Source organism: Artemia sp. Qi Xiang Cuo, chromosome 6 (assembly GCF_049724085.1).
Source record: "Artemia sp. Qi Xiang Cuo chromosome 6, ASM4972408v1, whole genome shotgun sequence".
NCBI classification, from domain to species: domain Eukaryota; kingdom Metazoa; phylum Arthropoda; class Branchiopoda; order Anostraca; family Artemiidae; genus Artemia; species Artemia sp. Qi Xiang Cuo.
In genome coordinates, this window is record NC_142799.1 from 56,357,902 (window position 1) to 56,378,564 (window position 20,663).

Here is a 20,663-nt window from a genome sequence, read left to right on the forward strand (position 1 = left end):
GGCAATGGAATGGACTATTACAAAGGTCGTTCATCAATGTCTGGCTATGGTCTTGGCAATTGCTTTGCTAAGCTGCTTCGCTCTGCACTGCCTCTGGCTAAAAAATATATTGTACCGGCTGTGACAGACTTTGCATCCTCTAAACTATTCGATTGGAGCTCTGGCAAAGATTTTAAAAAAATGTGCTTCGGACAATCTTAGGTCCAGTGCGCGAACCCTTGGCGAGCAATTGAAATCTCGACAAAATGGAAAATGTTTAAAAAGGTTGAAAAACACTGCATCACTCATCAGTCTCTATTCACGTCGGAAACGAAAGACGTCACTCCTGTCAAAGAAAAGAAGGAAAAAAACGACAAGTTCAATAAGCAGTAAAAGAAGAAGCCTTAGGAAAATAATTGTTAGATCGAAACTGAATTTCTTTTCATTGACGGAACAATGACATATCCAACAAATAGGGATTCCCATTCTTCAATCACTTCATTTTTGAATCTATTCAATGCAGAAAAATGTCAGTGTGAGTGTGAAACATGGATACTATGAACAATTTTATCCGCAACAACCCCTCTCCGATAATATACACGATCAAAATTTATTCAGATGAGGACTACTTTATGAACATACTTTCGACAACAATAGATTTGCACATAAAACGCTGGAAATATAACAACGGAGTGCGAGCTCAACACTTATAAATACAATATGGCAATTGTATAATACATATTTTAGTTTGTCACATCATTGTCTAGATCAATGTAACAGATGCTTATAGTACAGATGCACTTAAAAGCTAGAAAATCTAGTTGGAAAAATATATCATGAGATGTTTAATATACCACAATGGCTGCCACCAAATATTAAAATTGATATAAAAATGACGCTTGCTCCATCCGATTTCATTTTACGAAAGGAACTTCCTTGTAATCCTGATGTAACTCTCTCTCTCTCTCACCTCGGCAATACTGAATGTACAAAAGCAGCAGGTTATAAGTTCTGTTGCTTTGGCAGTGATAAAACTGAGCACCAGTGGAAGTAATATTAAACTGCTTGATCCTTATCTAGTCTCCAATCAACGTCATATTGCCACAGGCTCGCGTACATTCACGACTCATTCCTTAGCAACGGTAATATTCTATCAAAGCTACCATTGGCATTTGTAAAAAGCGCTAGCACAACAGGTTCGTCGAGATGCTGCACACATAAATTTGAGATGTTTGGGCTTTCATCTCTTGTCTACAAAGCAGACGGCATCCCACTCTACAGTCTATCTTTTGATAAATCCTATAGGACATTGTATGAGTTGACAATGCGAAGCATAGATCATGATTCACAACTATTTGAAAATGGTATAACCGAAGAAATGTTCACTAAAATACATGGTATCATTGCACTAGACTTGTCTGGCACTCAAGATATGAGTATAGTACGAACGGGGAGTGTGCGTTTAGAGCGTACATATCACCCCCGAAGGCAGTGTTCTACTAGACCTTGCACCAGGAACACTAGTCAAATAATCAGTGTATTTAATATGGACCCCTACATGTCCAAATACAGATCCTATTATTTACCATCGGACTTCCTTGGAAAAATTCAAAGTGCAAACAGTACCCTAATCATTGTTAATAGCAGTCCGTTGACTTTGAATACCGGTCAATGGCTGTGCATCTTTCAAACAATGAGGACTATTGATTTTTTTCATCCTCTCAGCCTACCTTATACATTCTACACTCCACACATCAACAACTATATTGAAGGGAGTGGGAAAACTATTATTCAAAACCAGAAGAGAGTGCAGGATCTAACGATTAAAAGTTGCGGCTTTCATGCGCTCCTGTATTTCGTGTTCAGATGTCAACCAATTGGTGATGAGAATGAGGTCAAAAATAGAGCCAAAAATCTTTTTTCCCATAGGTTAGTTTATATTTGATGGTGTGAGTGTCAAGAACAAAAAGGATGGATTTGAGAAAAACATCATGCGGCATCTTGTGTTTATGGAAACATGTTTGATTCTAGATGATGATTTTCTGGATTTATCTATTCAAAGGAAAATATTTTCTCAAAGAATGCTTGTCGATATAAAGAAAAATGGTTCTCCATCATTAGACTCTTGCTTCAAGTTTGTACGTCGTGGTCCAAAGACAAGTACACAATTTATTGACATACTAATCGAAATAAAACAAAAAGGTATTGTGGATTGGCTATTGAACACTACCTAAACATTCTGTTTTGATTCAAAAGTCTATCTGAATGACTTTCACGAGAACAACAAATAAATTTACAAGAAAGTCCAAGCATGTTTTTATAGATTTTGAAGTGAGACACCTCCCCCCCTTCTAGAGAGACAGGGCTCTCTCTCTCTCTAGAAGTAAAAAGAATATTCCTTTTTGACTGCAAGTCAGTTTCTATTTGGCAGTGCGACAGTCAACAGTAAAAGAAAAATATACTAAACTTGTCCACTATGTTTGTGTATATTGGGTAGTTGGTCTTCCTATGAGAGTAGCACTGTCGCAGACGAATATAATAAAAAGTGTAGATTTTGCAATCCATTTAAGTTGCATTGAGGATATGCAATTGCTATTAAGGATTGTAGTTCATGTGTAAGTCAATACTTATCCTGGTATGATTATAAAAAAAAATCTCAACAATCATTTAGTTTAGTCCTAAGAGACTGGTATCGCCGTGGATTTAAATTGTTTTAGGAAGAAGAATTTGGTCCACGTTTCGATTGTCGAAACAACAAGAGAGTATGGGTTATACATCTTCGTTTTGAAGACAATTGTAGTTTTGATCATAAGCCTACAGATTCTTATTTGGCTGTTATAAAGAGTGATTCTTCATTTGAGAATTTTGTTTGTAACCTTACGTAAATAAACAAATTAAAACATGTGAATTTTTCAATATGTATGGAAAAAAGTGTCATGGACTTCACAAAGAGATATGATAAGAGTGAAACTACATTCTATTGTACTAAATGTGATCCTGACTTTTCCCTATATGATCAATACAAGGTGAATGCATATGATCTACCATCTCTAGTCGTTGCCGACGACGACGACGGCAATGAATACCTGCACCTAGAAGAAGAAATCTAAATAAAACAAAAATATATTTTTTTGTATATATATATATATATATATATATATATATATATATATTATATATATATATATATATATATATATATATATATATATATATATATATATATATATATATATATATATATATATATATATATATATATATATATATATATATATATATATATCATGGGCACTGCCCTTGCAATAAGCGACAGCAAAAACTAACTTATGTTTTAGCATGCTGAAATACTCAATCCCTATCCACCCCCATGTTGTCTTACTGACAATTTAAAAGGGAGTTTCTGGGCCATTTTGGTGTTCATCTGACCTCCTGCTTCTACCAGCACAACAACAGACTATATATATACTATATATATATATATATATATATATATATATATATATATATATATATATATATATATACTGAAATCAATATTATACAAGTGGGAAAGGCCATTTTCCACAATGAAGTCATTCAGGCGAGGATTGTCCACGTAAATTTTGATATATTCCTTGGTATATCCACGACATCGGATTACAAAATAAAATAGTGCATGGAAGCCATAGCTTCTAGTCGTTAAATCCTGCACTTTCTTCTGATTTTGAATGCTAGTTTTACCCTTGCTTTCAATATAGGTGCTGATATGAGGGGTGTAGAATGTATATGGCAAGCCAAGAGGATCAAAAAATTCAATACTCTTCCTAGTTTGAAATATGCATAGCCGTTTCTTATATTTGACGGACTGCTATTAACAATGATTAGGGTATGGTCGTCACTTTGAATTTTTTCTAGAAAATATGAGGGTATACAATAGGATTTGTATTTGGACATGAACGGGTCCAAGTTAAGAACATCAATTAGTTTATTTGTGTTCATAGATGAACAATGACAGATTGCCAAAGAATGTTCTTTTTCGGCCAACCGTCTAGGGATAAACGGAAAGCAGGTCGTCCTCGTCTGGGGTGGGAGGACGTCATAAAGAAAGATTTAAAGGAAATGGAAACTTCTTGGGCGGGTGTAAAAAGGAAGGCCTCGAATAGATTGGGATGAAGGAGTTGCGTGCGTAGCTGTGTTGGCCTCAGGCGGCTTGAGCTGCGGTGAGTTGTTAGTAGTAGTAATAATATGATCTTGAAATAGGGCTTTTTAGAAAAAGGAGTGGATGTGACAGTTTATTTTTTATTTAATTACCAATGATATCTTTGGGAAAAATAGTTCATTAATATTTTTGGTCATGTTTACGAGCATATACATGAAATTTCTTACTAAAAAATACCAATTCCTGAAATAGACGTTGAGCATTGTTTAAGATAGGAAAATAGCATTACATCGAAATGGAGTAGATCCACCTTAAAGAAAAATTTCCGTAGGTACTTACTAATGTTTTAATATATTTACTGAGTAAAAAAAAATATTACCTAAATGTTTTGCTCTTTCAAGTCTTATATTTTAAAGCAATGACACTTGACAGAACACATTATGTAACGGGTCATCGTGATAGTGATGAATATCGCTTTCTGACGAGAGGACCAAACTCCCCAATTTTGGGACAAAATATGGTCGTTTCAAGCTTAACGTCAATCTTTACTTTCGTACAAAAAATTCTTTTTTTCCGTATGCAGCGCACAAAAATAAACCTTTAAGAATCTCGTAAAAAAAACATTGCATCTTTAAAGCTGCCTCGCCAATTTTAAATTGGGTAATCCTCCCATCCATGGAAGACAAACGTACTTATTTAGTAGCCAATGAACACGCGAGAAGAACCACATATAGAATATTAAAGATCGTAATGAAAAACAGGTTTCCTCTGCATGATTAGGTATTGCTCACTCTGTGAAAGATATTTAAACTTTAGTTTTTTTCGGTTAAATGGGCAAAAAGAGGGAACCTAGGTTAGGTTACATTACGTATTTAATCCTATTTTGTTTTCTTTCACTATCATTAACGAAACTTCACTTCTCGCGTGTTTATCGGCTACTAAATAAGTACCAAGACAAATATATCCCAGAGCTTCAAGAGTTGCAAGAAAAGTTTCAATATTTGTGGCCTGAAAATTGAAGTACCCGGCCTCCTCCCCCAAGAAACTTCCGAGGGTGCCCATAAATAATTATTATTTTATGCAAACTTTCAAATTCTGTCAAAGAAGTAAAGTGAAAGCCCATATTGGAAACCACTCCATCTGCGTGATAAAGACGGCGCATTATTATCAATATTTTTATTTGTCATTTAAGCTCGTCTCCGCTACAAATTGACTCGAGAGACAGTGTTGATTTCTAGTCTTTCGTAAGAACAAGTCACTTTTATGCAAATGTGGAATAATAGTGCCGTCACTGATTTGTCTAGATTTGTAAATATCCCCTGAGCGAGTTTTCTTTTTTCAGTACGTTTTCAAAAGACTTTATCAATTGCCGACAGGTAAGTGATGAATTCGTGTATGAAGACTTTGGTTTGAAGACGTTGGCCTTGAACTGAGTTCGAAACTGAAAGTACAGCAAATTTGAACTCATTTTAAAGATAAAAAAACGAACTGTATGAGTAATAGCACTGTCTATTTTGTGAGTTTTACAAATTTGAACCCAGTTTTAAGGGTGACAGGCTTATTCCCCCATGCAGAATATTCTCCTGCGGAAAATGATCTCACTCCCCCGTCTAAAATCCCCTCACATTTAAAATTGAGCAGCCACGGAGAAAGTATGACAATTCAAAATAATGAAAAATAAGGAATATCGGAATATTCTACCTAAATTCTGAAATACAGGCATAATATATGGTTTAGAATATGTGTTTAGAACAGGTAGTTTTTTTTGTCTTTATGATAATAATTAAAGTTTAAAAGTGCAGTATAATTAGGCCTATTTCTTTAGGAATTTTTTCTCATTATTCACTAAAAGACCGTTTCAAAATGGAAATATCACTGATCTGAACATTTCTTTAATATTCATATTGTGGTTGATTTTGCCCTGGAGCCAAAAAAGGTTGCCGGCCAAAAGTTTTTGAATAAAACGTATATTTAAAATTTTGACTCCATATGATTGGGGTTAGAGTAGGGTCGGATAGCAGAAAAGAAACACTTTTCTGCTCTTTTCTGGGCCTTTTTTGGGCTGCATTTTGAGGGAAAACAATGTTTTGTTTATTGTACCTAAACCCCCATTCAAGTTAACCCCATTAAACTCAACCCCAATTTGTAAATTTGCCTTGGCTGACCACATCTAAAGGAAATATGCTAATCAAATAAGTTAGCAAAATTAGTTTCGTTATTTATGTTTTATCAAATATTAATTTTGATAAACTTTTACTCAACCCTCCAGAAACGCAAAAAAAGAAGAGAATGTAAAAACAAATACTATAGAGTATTCTACAAATCATATTCTGCCTATACTTTGAATATAGGTGGATTGTTCGGAAATTCCTTATTTCCCAGGGAGGTCAATTTTCCACGGGGGATAAGCCGGGCCCCGTTTTAAGACGGGGTCCAAAACCACTGAAATAATTTCGAGTCCTTCGTTTGAACGCAGGACTATGCCAAACCCATTAAGTGTAAAGCCACAGTACTTTAGGTGGTAACTTGGAATTCTGTGGAACAAATTTTGATTTCATCAGAATGAAAATTTGATTTCATCACTCCGATTGGTAATATTTGAGGTAATATATATATATATATATATATATATATATATATATATATATATATATATATATATATATATATATATATATATATATATATATATATATATATATATATATATATATATATATATATATATATATATATATATATATATATATATATATATATATATATATATATATATATATATATATATATATATATATATATATATATATATATATATATATATATATATATATTACCTCAAATATTACCAATCGGAGTTGTTGGAGCTGATTTTCCCAAGTCAAGTGAAAATTACCAATTGAAAAATTAAAAATAAGCCATATAGTACGATAACGACAAATGTATAGTAAAGAAAACTGTTCTGTTTTTTTTTTTGATGCTTGAATTTTTAAGCCTATCTTAGTTTTGACAAAATTTTTGAAGACGCTGAGTTTCAGAGTGGGGGGGAGCAGTTCACCCCTACCCCATACCAAATTACATTATGGCAAATCAGAGATAACCCACGTAATTCGGGAAAGACATCCACTAAGTGTTTTTCTTTTTCAGGTAAAAAAGAAATGGGAAAAAGGAAAAAAAGAGAAAAACTGCGGAAGATAAGAGTGATTTGCTTTTTTAGATATACTTTTTTTATTTGATAGTTTTTTTCAGCTTCTAGTTCATGCTTTCTTAATTCTACTTTTATCAAACATTTCGTGGTACCGAACTGTAAATAAGGAGCATACTACTCCTTTCTTCCAATTGTTGAACGGCACAAGAAAAAGATTTAACGGTGCAAGAAGAAGATTTAACGGCGCAATGTTCTTTTGGCGACCAGATGCTGCAATTTTAGGTTGAATTCCAGTCATCGCAAAATTTCCGGGTGCTATGATATAATAACTTGGAGTGTGGTCGGGATAATAGGGAAATCAACAAGGGGAGCTCCTAGCCCCTCGCACGTGTTTCTAGGCGAGATTTCAAGCGCATGTTTCGTCACGCGACAAACCCCTTTGTTTTTCTATGACAAGCCCTTTTTTTCCTTTTCTATAGTTCTTGACCCCGCCAGGACTCGAAAGGTCATTCTCTTCCAATGGAACGCGCTCTAACCCAGAGAACTAAGAAGAAATTCCTAATGTTCTGTATTAGAGAAATTCTTTCAGTAAATAACACAAGCCCTTTGACGTCCCGGAAGCCATTAGAAAAATAGCATTGGATTTCAAGCGCACAGTTAGGGGAATTAACAAAGGGAAATTAACATAGAGAATTAGCATTGAGTTTCTACAACAGCCCTATGGCGTCAAGGAAGCTATACGATAAATAGTATTTGATTTCAAGCACACAGGTAGGGGAATTAACACAGGGAAATTAACATAGGGAATTAGCATTAAGTTTCTACAACAGCCCTCTGACGTCACGGAAGCCATGGGAAAAATAGCATTGGATTTCAAGCGCACAGGTAGGGGAATTAAAACAGGGAAATTAATATAGAGAAATTAATAGGGAATCTCTGGAAGTCAGATAAGTTGAGCTACCAACCCCTCAAGCCCTCGCACATGTGCAATGCAGTTACCGGTTCTGTTAAAGGGGAAGCAGTTGCCAAGACTCCATGACACACCCTCTGGACTCCAATGACGTCATGACACACCCCGTTTCAAACGGAGAGGACCAATATACTTGAAGTAATTTTATGTAACCATGCATCAGGAAACCGTGGGGAAATCCCCACTAGTAACGTAACGACAGCTCACACCTTACGTAATGATTATGCAACACTGTCACGTAATACTTTTTTTCGTCAGAACCCTCAAAAGCGTTTTTTCTTCTTTATTAAGTTATAGGCGGTACACACTTTATGTAAGGTCAGCGCATCTTACACATGAACGGTGCATCCATCACTGCCTGATAATACCATTTTAATATTTTTCGCCCAAAAGCCTCAAGACATTTTCTTTTTTCGGTGTTTCATTTTTCGTTCGAAACACCTTTAATATTTTTCTTTTTCTATAGTTCTTTAAGTTTAAATTTTCAGTTTAGTTTTAGTTTATTTTAGTTTAGAGTTATAGTTTAGTTTTAGTTAAGACTTTTAGTTTAGAGTTTAGAGTTTTAGTTTAGGGTTTTAGTTTAAAGTCTTAGCTTAGAGTTTTAGTTAGAGTTATAGTTTAGTTTTGTTTTAGTTAAGTTTTAGTTTAGTTTAGTTTTAGTTAAGAGTTTTAGTTTAGTTTAGTTTTAGTTAAGAGTTTTAGTTTAGAGTTCTAGTTTAGTTATAGTTTAGAGTTTTAGTTTAGAGTCTTAGCTTAGAGTTTTAGTTTTGAGTCGTAGTTTAGTTTTTAGTTAAGAGTTATAGTTTAGAGTTGTAGTTTAGTTTTAGTTAAGAGTTTTAGTTTAGAGTTTAGAATTTTAGTTTAGAGTCTTAGCTTAGAGTTTTATTTAGAGTTATGGTTTAGTTTAGTTTTGGTAAAGAGTTTTAGTTTAGAGTTGTAGCCTAGTTTTAGTTTAGAGTTAAGAGTTTTAGTTTAGTTTAGTTTTAGTAAAGAGTTTTAGTTTAGAGTTGTATTTTAGTTTTAGTTAAGAGTTTTAGTTTAGAGTTTAGAGTTTTCGTTTAGAGTCTTGGCTTAGAGTTTTAGTTACAGTTATAGTTTAGCCTAGTTTTTAGTTAAGAATTTTAGTTTAGAGTTATAGTTTAGCTTTAGTTAAGAGTTTCGTTTAGAGTTTTAGTTTAGAGTCTTAGATTAGAGTTTTAGTTAGAGTTATAGTTTAGTTCAGTTTTAGTTAAGAGTTTTAGTTTAGAGTTGTAGTTTTAGTTTAGAGAATTAGTTTAGAGTCTTATCTTAGAGTTTTAGTTAGAGTTATAGTTCAGTTTAGTTTTAGTTAAGAGCTTTAGTTTAGAGTTTAGAGTTTTAGTTTAGAGTTTAGTTTTAATTAAGAGTTATGCTTTAGAGTTGTAGTTTAGTTAGTTTTAGTTTAAAGTTTTAGTTTAGAGTTTAGTTTAGTTTTAGTTAAGAGTTTTAGTTTAGAGTTGTAGTTTAGTTTTAGTTAAGAGTTTCGTTTAGAGTTTTAGTTTAGAGTCTTAGCTTAGAGTTTTAGTTAGAGTTATAGTTTAGTTCAGTTTTAGTTAAGAGTTTTAGTTTATAGTTGTAGTTTTAGTTTATAGAATTAGTTTAGAGTCTTATCTTAGAGTTTTAGTTAGAGTTATAGTTCAGTTTAGTTTTAGTTAAGAGTTTTAGTTTAGAGTTGTAGTTTAGTTTTAGTTTATAGTTTAGTTTTAATTAAGAGTTATACTTTAGAGTTGTAGTTTAGTTAGTTTTAGTTTAAAGTTTTAGTTTAGAGTTTAGTTTAGTTTTAGTTAAGAGTTTTAGTTTAGAGTTGTAGTTTAGTTTTAGTTAAGAGTTTCGTTTAGAGTTTTAGTTTAGAGTCTTAGCTTAGAGTTTTAGTTAGAGTTATAGTTTAGTTCAGTTTTAGTTAAGAGTTTTAGTTTAGAGTTGTAGTTTTAGTTTAGAGAATTAGTTTAGAGTCTTATCTTAGAGTTTTATTTAGTGTTATAGTTCAGTTTAGTTTTAGTTAAGAGCTTTAGTTTAGAGTTGTAGTTTAGTTTTAGTTTATAGTTTAGTTTTAATTAAGAGTTATGCTTTAGAGTTGTAGTTTAGTTAGTTTTAGTTTAAGGTTTTAGTTTAGAGTTTAGTTTAGTTTTAGTTAAGAGTTTTAGTTTAGAGTTTAGAGTTTTGAACCTTAGCTTAGAGTTTTAGTTAGAGTTATAGTTTAGTTTGGTTTTAGTTAAGAGTTTTAGTTTAGAGTTTAGAGTTTTAGTTTCGTTTAGTTTTAGTTTAGAGTTTTAGTTTAGAGTTTTTAATTTAGAGTTTGGTTCAGTTTTAGTTAAGAGTTTTAGTTTAGAGTCTTAGCTTAGAGTTTTAGGTAAAGTTATGGTTTAGTTTAGTTTTAGTTAAGAGTTTTAGTTTATAGTTGTAGTTTAGTTTTAGTTAAGAGTTTTACTTTACAGTTTAGAGTTTTAGTCTAGAGTCTTAGCTTAGAGTTTTTAGTTAGAGTTTTGGTATAGTTCAGTTTTAGTCAAGAGTTTTAGTTTAGAGTTGTAGTTTAGTTTTAGTTAAGAGTCTTATTTTAGAGCTTAGAGTTTTAGTTAGAGTTTTAGTTAGAGTTATAATTTTAGTTTAGTTTTATTGAGTTATGCTTTAGAGTTATAGTTTAGTTTTAGTTTAGAGTTTTTAATCTAGAGTTCTAGTTTAGTTTAGTTAAGAGTTTTAGTTTAGAGTTTTAGCTTAGAGTTATAGTTAAAGTTATAGTTTAGTTTAGTTTTAGTTAAGAGTTTTAGTTTAGAGTTCAGAGTTTTAGTCTAGAGTCTTATCTTAGAGTTTTCAGTTAGAGTTTTAGTGTAGTTTAGTTTTAGTTTAGAGTTGTAGTTTGGTTTTAATTAAGAGTTTTAGTTTAGAGCTTAAAGTTTTAGTTTAGAGTTTTAGTTAGAATTAAATTTTTAGTTTAGTTTTAGTTAAGAGTTATACTTTAGAGTTGTAGTTTAGTTTTAGTTTAGAGTTTTAGTTTAGAGTTTAGAGTTTTAGTTTAGTTTAGAGTTATAGTTTAGAGTTGTAGTTTAGTTTTAGTTAAGAGTTTTAGTTTAGAGTTTAGAATTTTAGTTTAGAGTCTTAGCTTAGAGCTTTATTTTGAGTTATGGTTTAGTTTAGTTATGGTAAATAGTTTTAGTTTAGAGTTGTAGCCTAGTTTTAGTTTAGAGTTAAGAGTTATAGTTTAGTTTAGTTTTTAGTAAAGAGTTTTAGTTTAGAGTTGTAGTTTAGTTTTAGTTAAGAGTTTTAGTTTAAAGTTTAGAGTTTAGAGTCTTAGCTTGGAGTTTTAGTTAGAGTTATACTTTAGCTTAGTTTTAGTTAAGAGTTTTAGTTTAGAGTTGTAGTTTTAGTTTAGAGAATTAGTTTAGAGTCTTATCCTAGAGTTTTAGTTAGAGTTATAGTTCAGTTTAGTTTTATTTAAGAGTTTTAGTTTAGAGTTCTAGTTTAGTTTTAGTTAAGAGCTTTAGTTTAGAGTTTAGAGTTTTAGTTTAGAGTTTAGTTTTAATTAAGAGTTATGCTTTAGAGTTGTAGTTTAGTTAGTTTTAGTTTAAGGTTTTAGTTTAGAGTTTTTAATTTAGAGTTTAGTTTAGTTTTATTTAAGAGTTTTAGTTTAGAGTTTAGAGTTTTGAACCTTAGCTTAGAGTTTTAGTTAGAGTTATAGTTTAGTTTGGTTTTAGTTAAGAGTTTCAGTTTAGAGTTTTAGTTTAGTTTAGTTTTAGTTTAGAGTTTTAGTTTAGAGTTTTTAATTTAGAGTTTGGTTCAGTTTTAGTTAAGAGTTTTAGTTTAGAGTCTTAGCTTAGAGTTTTAGGTAAAGTTATTGTTTAGTTTAGTTTTAGTTTATAGTTGTAGTTTAGTTTTAGTTAAGAGTTTTAGTTTACAGTTTAGAGTTTTAGTCTAGAGTCTTAGCTTAGAGTTTTTAGTTAGAGTTTTGGTATAGTTCAGTTTTAGTCAAGAGTTTTAGTTTAGAGTCTTAGATTAGAGTTTTAGTTAAAGTTATAGTTTAGTTTAGTTTTAGTTAAGAGTTTTAGTTTTGATTGTAGTTTAGTTTTAGTTCAGACTTTTAGTTTAGAGTTTAGAGTTTTATTAGAGTCTTATCTTAGAGTTTTCAGTTGGAGTTTTAGTATAGTTTAGTTTTAGTTTAGAGTTGTAGTTTAGTTTTAATTAAGAGTTTTAGTTTAGAGCTTAAACTTTTAGTTTAGAGTTTTAGTTAGAGTTACAGTTTTAGTTTAGTTTTAGTTAAGAGTTATACTTTAGAGTTATAGTTTAGTTTTAGTTTAGAGTTTAGAGTTTTAGTTTAGTTTAGAGTTTTAGTTTAGAGTTTTTAGTTTACAGATTAGTTTAGTTTTAGTTAAGAGTTTTAGTTTAGAGTTTAGACTTTTGAGTCTTAGCTTAGAATTTTAGTTAGAGTTATAGTTTAGTTTGGTTTTAGTTTTAGAGTTTTAGTTTAGTTTAGAGTTTTTAATTTAGAGTTTAGTTTGGTATTTAGTTAAGAGTTTTAGTTTATAGTTTTAGTTTAATTTGAGTTAAGAGTTTTAGTTTAGAGTTTAGAGGTTTAATTTAGAGTCTTAGCTTAGAGTTTTAGTTAGAGTTATACTTTAGTTTAGTTTTAATTAAGAGTTTTAATTTAGAGTTGTAGTTTCGTTTTGGTTAAGATTTTTAGTTTAGAGTTTTAGTTTTAGAGTCTTAGCTTAGAGATTTTAGTTTGAGTTATAGTTTAGTTTTAGTTAAGAGTTTTAGTTTAGAGTTTTAGTGTAGAGTCTTAGCTTAGAGTTTTAGCTATAGTTACAGTTTAGCTTAGTTTTAGTTAGTTTTACTTTTTAGTTAGAGTCTTGGCTTTAACTAAAACTCTAAGCTAAGACTCTGAACTACAACTCTAAACTCTAAACTGAAACTCTAAACTTAAACTAAACTACAACTCTAAACTAAAACTCTTAACTAAAACAAAACTACAACTCTAAACTAAATCTCTTAACTAAAACTAAACTAAACTATAACTCTAACTAAAACTCTAAGGTAAGACTCTAAACTACAACTCTAAACTCTAAACTAAAAACTCTTAAGCTAAAACTGAACTCTTAAACTTAAAACTCTAAGCTAAGACTTTAAACTAAACTCTAAACTAAAACTCTTAACTAAAACTAAACTAAAGTATAACTCTAACTAAAAACTCTAATCTAAGAATATAAACTAAACTGTAAACTACAGATCTTAGCTAAAGTTGAACTACAACTCTATGCTAGAATTCTTAACTAAAAACTAAACTAAACTATAACTCTAATTAAAACTCTAACCTAAGACTCTAAACTAAAACTCTAAACTAAAATTCTTAACTAAAACTAAACTAAAACTCTAAACTAAAACTAAACTAAACTATAACTTTATGTAAGACTCTAGGATAAGACTTTAAACTAAAACCCTAAACTCTAAACTAAAACTAAACTAAACTCTAAATTAAAAACTCTAAACTAAACTATAACTCTAACTAAAACTCTAAACTAAAAATAAACTAGACTAAAACTCTGAACTAAAACTCTTAACCAAAACTAAACTACTACTCTAAACTATAAATATTAACTAAAACTAAACTATACTAAAATTCTAACTAAAAACTCGAAGCTAAGACTCGAGACTAAAACTCTAAACTCTAAACTAAAACTAAACTACAACTCTAAACTAAAACTCTTAACTAAAACTAACTAAACTATAACACTAACTAAAACTCTAAGCTAAAAATCTAAACTCTAAACTAAAACTCTTGACTAAAACTAAAGTAGAACTCAAAACTAAAACTATTAACTAAAACTCTTAACTAAAACTAAACTACAACTCTAAACTAAAACACTTAACTACAACTAAACTAAAGTATAACTCTAACTAAAACTCTAAACTAAAACTCTAAACTCAACCTTTTAACTAAAACTAAACTAAACTATAACAGAGACTAAAATTCTAAGCTAAGACTCTAAACTAAAACTCTAAACTAAAACTCTTAACTAAAACTAAACTACAACTCTAAACTAAAACTCTAGCTAAAATTATAAGCTAAGACTGTAAACTAAAACTCTAAACTAAAACTCTTAACTAAAACTAAACTAAACTCTAAATTAAAAATTCTAAACGAAACTATAACTCTAACTAAAACTCTAAACTAAAACTAAACTAAACTAAAACTCTAAACTAAAACTCTAAACTCTAAACTAAATCTCTTAAATAAAATACAAGTCTAAACTATAACTCGGGTCGGTCGAAAATAGAATCAGTCACTTTGTGGCATGTTAGAAGCAGGTTTGATGCGGCCATATCAATTGCAGACAAAAATGTTTACTTGTCGAAAACGGGTATGTTTAAGAGCTCACGTAACATAGCTCGTTTTTTATAACCTGATAAGAAGGTGGTGTCGTAATTAGAAAATACCTCACAAGGCTTGAATGTCTCTTGTTTTGGGTTTTTTCATGGATTTAAAGACATCCATCGAATATATGGGTCTTCTAATTACGAGTTATGGAGTTGGTACTTTGAACAGAAGATGGCATATGGGAGGTGAATCTCCAATGCTTAAATTATATTTTGAAGTAATTTTTTATGTGTTAAACGTTCACAGGTCTAGATGAATATTTGCAGGTACTGCAGATTATGCCATATACTAGGTTTTAATATATGTCCTTCGCAGTGAAAATCAATGACCATGAGCACTAATTTATGAAAATTCGGAGGGGGATATTTTTTACTGTCTTTTTTTTCCAATAGAATACCAAAACAAGTTATGTTTCAATAAAAATGCTTGCAAACGGAATTTTTTCTTGATCTAGAGGGTGGGTTAAAGGTAGTTCTTATTTGAAAATTTGAATGAACTTGCCCTGAAAATCAGTAATGTTTAGCATACTCTCAAGGTCATACACTATTAATTAAGAAATTTAATTAATTGTATAAATGTATTTTTAAGAAGTTACAAGTTATCTATCTTTATGATAATTAAATTTAAAAAGCTAAAAATTTTTTCAACTGAAAGTAAGGAGCAACATTAAATTTTTAAACGAATAGATATCATTCCGTCTATAGGCTGCCTCTTCTTCAATACGCCTCTCTTCATGCTCAAGTTTTAACCACTTTAAAAAAGTTAATAATTGTAATTAAACGGTCGTTGTGTTTCAGGAGTCCCTCTTTAAGAATTTGTAAAAAAAGTCTAACTTTAGCGTGCAGAGCGGGTATTGAGGAGGAAGCACGCCATATATGTAATAATTTCTGTTTTTTAAGTTTTAGTTTTGCTCCTTGCTTTCAATTGAAAAAAAATAGTTTTTCTGAAAATTTAATTTCTGATCGTTTTTCGAATTGTACCGGGACACACACCTCCCCATTCATGGTAATATTTTCAAAGGAAATTCCCCCAATGAAAGTTCCCCCGCGTAAAATACTTGCCCCATGAATTTGCCCTCGTAAAAGTTCATTTTCACTTCAAACGCCCCCTCCCCCCAAAAAATCTTATTCACTATTCTGGATACGAAAAATTCTTCTGAGCATAATCTTACTCGAAAAAATACTTGCAGTTAACTTTATTTATCATCGTTTTCTAATTCATACCAAAAATCCCCTCTACGTTGAAAATTTTTCCAAAATCTCTCCCCTCCAACGGGAATCTTCTTGTGTGGAAAATTTCACAACGGAGAATTATTTCTAATGATAATTCTTAACTAAAACTCTAAAACTAAAATTCTTAACTAAAACTAAATTAAACTATAACTCTAACTAAAACTCAAAGCTAAAACTCCAAACTAAAACTAAACAAGAATTCTAGACTAAAATTCTCAACTAAAACTAAAGTAAACTATAAGTCTAACTAAAACTCTAAGCTAAGATTCTAAACTAAAACTCTAAACTCTAAAGTAAAATTATTAACTAAAACTAAACTACAACTCTAAATTAAAAGTCTTAACTAAAACTAAACTAAACTATAACTCAAACTAAGACTCTAAGCTATGACTCTAAACTAAAACTACTCTAAACTAAAACTCTTAACTAAAACTAAACTACAACTCTAAAATAAAATTCTTAACTAAAACTAAACTAAACTATAACTCTAACTAAAAATCTAAGCTAAGACTCTAAACTAAAACTAAACTATAACTCTAAACTAAAACTCTTAACTAAAACAAAACTAAAATATAACTCCATTTAAAACTCTAGGCTAAGACTCTAAACTAAAACTCTAAACTAAAATTAAACTACAACTCTAAATTAAAAGTATTAACTAAAACTAAACTAAACTATAACTCAAACTAAAACTCTAAGCTATGACTCTAAACTAAAACTACTCTAAACTAAAACTCTTAACTAAAACTAAACTACAACTATAAAATAAAACTCTTAACTAAAATTAAACTAATCTATAACTCTAACTAAAAATCTAATCTAAGACTCTAAACTAAAACTAAACTATAACTCTAAACTAAAACTCTTAACTAAAACAAAACTAAAATATAACTCCATTTAAAACTCTAGGCTAAGACTCTAAACTAAAACTCTAAACTAAAATTAAACTACAACTCCAAACTAAAACTCTTAACAAAAACAAAACTAAAATATAACTCCATTTAAAACTCTAGGTTAAGACTCTAAACTAAAACTCTTAACTCTAAACTAAAATTAAACTACAACTCCAAACTAAAACTCTTAACAAAAAATAAACTATAACTCTAACTGAAACTCTAAGCTAAGACTCTAAACTAAAACTCTAAACTAAAATTTTTAACTAAAACTAATCTACAACGCTAAACTAAAACTCTTAAATAAAACTAAACTATAACTCTAACTAAACCTCTAAGCTAAGACTCTAAACTAAAGCTCTAAACTAAAACTAAACTATAACTCTAATTTAAAACTTTTAACTAAAACTAAACTATAACTCTAACTAAAAGTCGAAGCTAAGACTCTAAACTAAAACTCTTAACTAAAGCTAAACTACAACTCTAAACTAAAACTCTTAACTAAAACTAAACTAAACTATAACTCTAACTAAAACTCTAGGCTAGGACTCTAAACTAAAAGTTTAAATTCTAAACTAAAACTCTTAACTAAAACTAAACTACAACTCTAAACTAAAACTCTTAACCAAAACTAAACTAAACTATAACTCTAAACTAAACTCTTAACAAAAACTAAAATATAAATCTAATAAAACTCTAAGCTAAGACTCTAAACTAAAACTCTTAACTAAAACTCTTAACTGAAACTAAACTACAACTCTAAACTAAAGCTCTTAACTAAAATTAAACGAAAGTATAACTCTAACTAAATCTATAAGCTAAGATTCTAAGCTAAAACTCTATATTGACACTAAACTATAACTCTAAACTAAAACTCTTAACTAAAACTAAACTAAACTATAACTCTAACTAAACTCTAAGCTAAGACTCTAAACTAAAACTCTCAACTCTAAACTAAAACTCTTAACTAAAACTAAACTGCAACTATAAACTAAAACTCTTAACTAAAACTAAACTAAACTCTAACTCTAACTAAAACTCTAAGCTAAGACTCTAAGCTAAAACTATAAAATAAAACTCTTAACTAAAACTAAAATACAACTCTAAACTAAATTAATTAACGAAAAAAAAACTAAATTATAACTCTAACTAAAACTCTAAGCTAAGACTCTAAACTAAAACTAAATTATAACTCTAAACTAAAGCTCTTAACTAAAACTAAACCCCTAAACTCTAAACTAAAACTCTTAACTAAAATCTAAACTACAACTCTAAGCTAAAACTCTAAACAAAAAACTAAACTATAACTCTAACTAAAACTCTAAGCTAAGACTCTAAACTAAAACTCTAAACTATTACTACACTACAACTCTAAACTAAACTAAAACTAAACTAAAACTCTAAACTCTAAACTAAAACTCTTAACTAAAACTAAACTAAACTAAAACTCTTAACTAAAACTAAACTAAACTATAATTCTAACTAAACTCAAAGCTAATACTCTAAACTAAAACTCTACACTAAAACTAAACTAAAACTCTAAACTAAAACTAAACTAAAACCAAACTGAAAATCAAAACTAAAAGAACTACAGAAAAAGAAAAAAAGAGAAAAAATATGAATGGTGTTTCGAGCGAAAAAAGAAACGCCAAAAAAAGAAAATGTCTTGAGGCTTTTGGGGCGAAAAATTTCAAAATGGTACTATCTGGCAGTGATGGATGCGCCGTCCATGCGTAAGATGTGCTGACCATACATAAAGTGTGTACCGCCATTAAGTTAATGAAGAAGAAAAATGCTTTGGGGGTTTCAGGCGGAAAAAAAGTATTATGTGACAGTGTTGTATAATAATTACGTAAGGTGTGAGCTGTTGTTACGTTACAAGCTTGGATTCCCCCATGGGTTCCTGATGCATGGCTACATAAAATTGTGTCAAGCATATTAGATCTCTCCGTTTGAAACGGGGTATGTCATGACGTCATTGGAGTCCAGAGGGGTGTGTCATGGAGTCTTGGCAACTGTGTCCCCTTTAGTAGAACCGGTAACCGTATTGCACAGGTGCAAGGGCTTAAGGGGTTGTTATCTCTACTTATCTGACTTCCAGAAATTCTCTATTAATTTCCCTATGCTAATTTCCCTTTGTTAGTTTCCCTACCTGTGGATTTGAAATCCAATGCTATTTTCCCTATGCTAATTTCCATACCTGTGCGTTTGAAATCCAATGCTATTTCCTTATGTTAATTTCTCTGTTTCAATTTCCTTGCTAGTGAACTTGAAATCTAATACTATTTTTCCTATAGATTCCGTTATCCCATAGGACTGTTGTAGAAACTCAATGCTACTTCCTTATGTTAATTTCCCTGTGTTAATTCCCCTACTTGTGCGCTTGAAATCCAATACTTTTTTCCTTCTGTTTTTCGTGACGTCACAGGGTACCGTTTAAAATCCAATTTTTCTAAGGCTTCCGTGATATCAGAGAGCTTGTCACAGAAATTCAAAGGGGGTGTATCGCGTGATGAAAAATGCGCATGAAATGTTGCCTAGAAAAACGTTCGAGGGGCTACAAGCTCCCCTTGTTGATTTCCCTATTATCCCGACCACACTACAAGTAATTATATTATAGCATCCGGGAGTTTTACGATGACTGGAATTTAACCTAAAATTGCAGCACCTGGTCGCCAACAGAGGGATGTGCCGTTAAATCTTCTTCTTGCGCCGTTAAATCTTCTTCTTGTGCCGTTAAGCAATTGGAAGAAAGGAGTAGTGGGTATTGGTCCGTTTGAAGGGCCTGTGACGATACTACTCGCGGCTTAATAGTAACCGGAACTCTAAAAAATGGAACATTTTTATTATATTAAAAAGTAGAGTTGTGACAAAGAGTCAAACTTTAGTGTAAAGTGCTTGGTATTAAGAGGGGACAGCCCCTTTGATATACGGAATAATTTCTGTTCCTTCTAAGTTTTTATGTTGCTCCTTACTTTCAGTCGAAGAAACTTGTTTTGTTTTGTTTTTTTTTATTTAATAATCCAGGAAACATTCCTTCTTTTTGGCTCAGGCCATTTTGCAATAACATTTTGTCCTCTACAAATTATAGCCTAAATCAATTTCTCAGATTTTATTGCCGCAGAGGTTTATCCACAGTTTGGCTACGTCATGTATGTTTAGCCTATAATTCAACAGGCTGCTATAAAGACAGCAATGATAATTGATTGCAGAGGAATCATTCTTTTGAATTTCAACATAATTGAGATAGATTAAGGTAACTAATGAGCTTTAATTGTCGCTGAAGGAAAAATAGAAGAGAATAAAATGCTGTGTCGGCTCTTTTAACGAAGATAGGCAGGATCAAGATAAGTATGAAAATATGCAAATCTTTACTAAAATGCTTCACACTGCCATAGAAGAAACAGTTTTTATACAAGGAACCCCTACTTTTCAACTCTTTTAAGTAATAAAATTCATTATTAGTATATACCTCATTGAATGGTTCTATAGTGTGGGGAGGGGTATAGTCTCATTTGCCCTCACTCAAACAGCATCTCTGAAATGGATTTTTCCCCAAAAAAAACCTGAAAATTTTGAGTAGTAATTGCAAGACGCGAGGCCGTAGTCAGGATTTTTGTTCGGGGAGAGGGTTATTTTTCCGGGATGGTTACAAAAAACTTTAAAAAATACATTAAAAATTTGTTTATATGCATTTTGTTACGTTTTTACAAGTCAGGAAAATTTTCAGGGAGCGGGGGGGGGGGTCAAATCCCCCTAACCTCTCCCTTGGATACTGCCTTGGCAACACGTGGTGGTAAGAAGAAGAAACGACATTATAACATTGCTACTGTCATTCCTATAAGTTGCATCTGACATTGAGATTATCCTCCTAAATATCAGGTCATAACCTGCTGGTTGCGGATAAGGAGAATA

At 30.9% G+C, this 20,663-nt stretch overlaps 1 protein-coding gene across 2 annotated transcripts in view; it reads left to right on the forward strand.

Moving 5' to 3' along the window:
- Positions 1-5,360: 5,360 nt before the first annotated feature.
- LOC148951413 (cell division control protein 42 homolog) overlaps positions 5,361-20,663 on the forward strand; it is a 145,949-nt gene continuing 130,646 nt past the window's right edge. Inside the window, exon 1 of one of the 2 annotated variants that reach the window (XM_089090864.1) lies at positions 5,361-5,496. The gene's annotated coding sequence lies outside the window, so the exon portion shown is untranslated. The remainder of the gene's footprint in view (positions 5,497-20,663) is intronic. The other variant, XM_089090866.1, reaches the window with a different exon arrangement.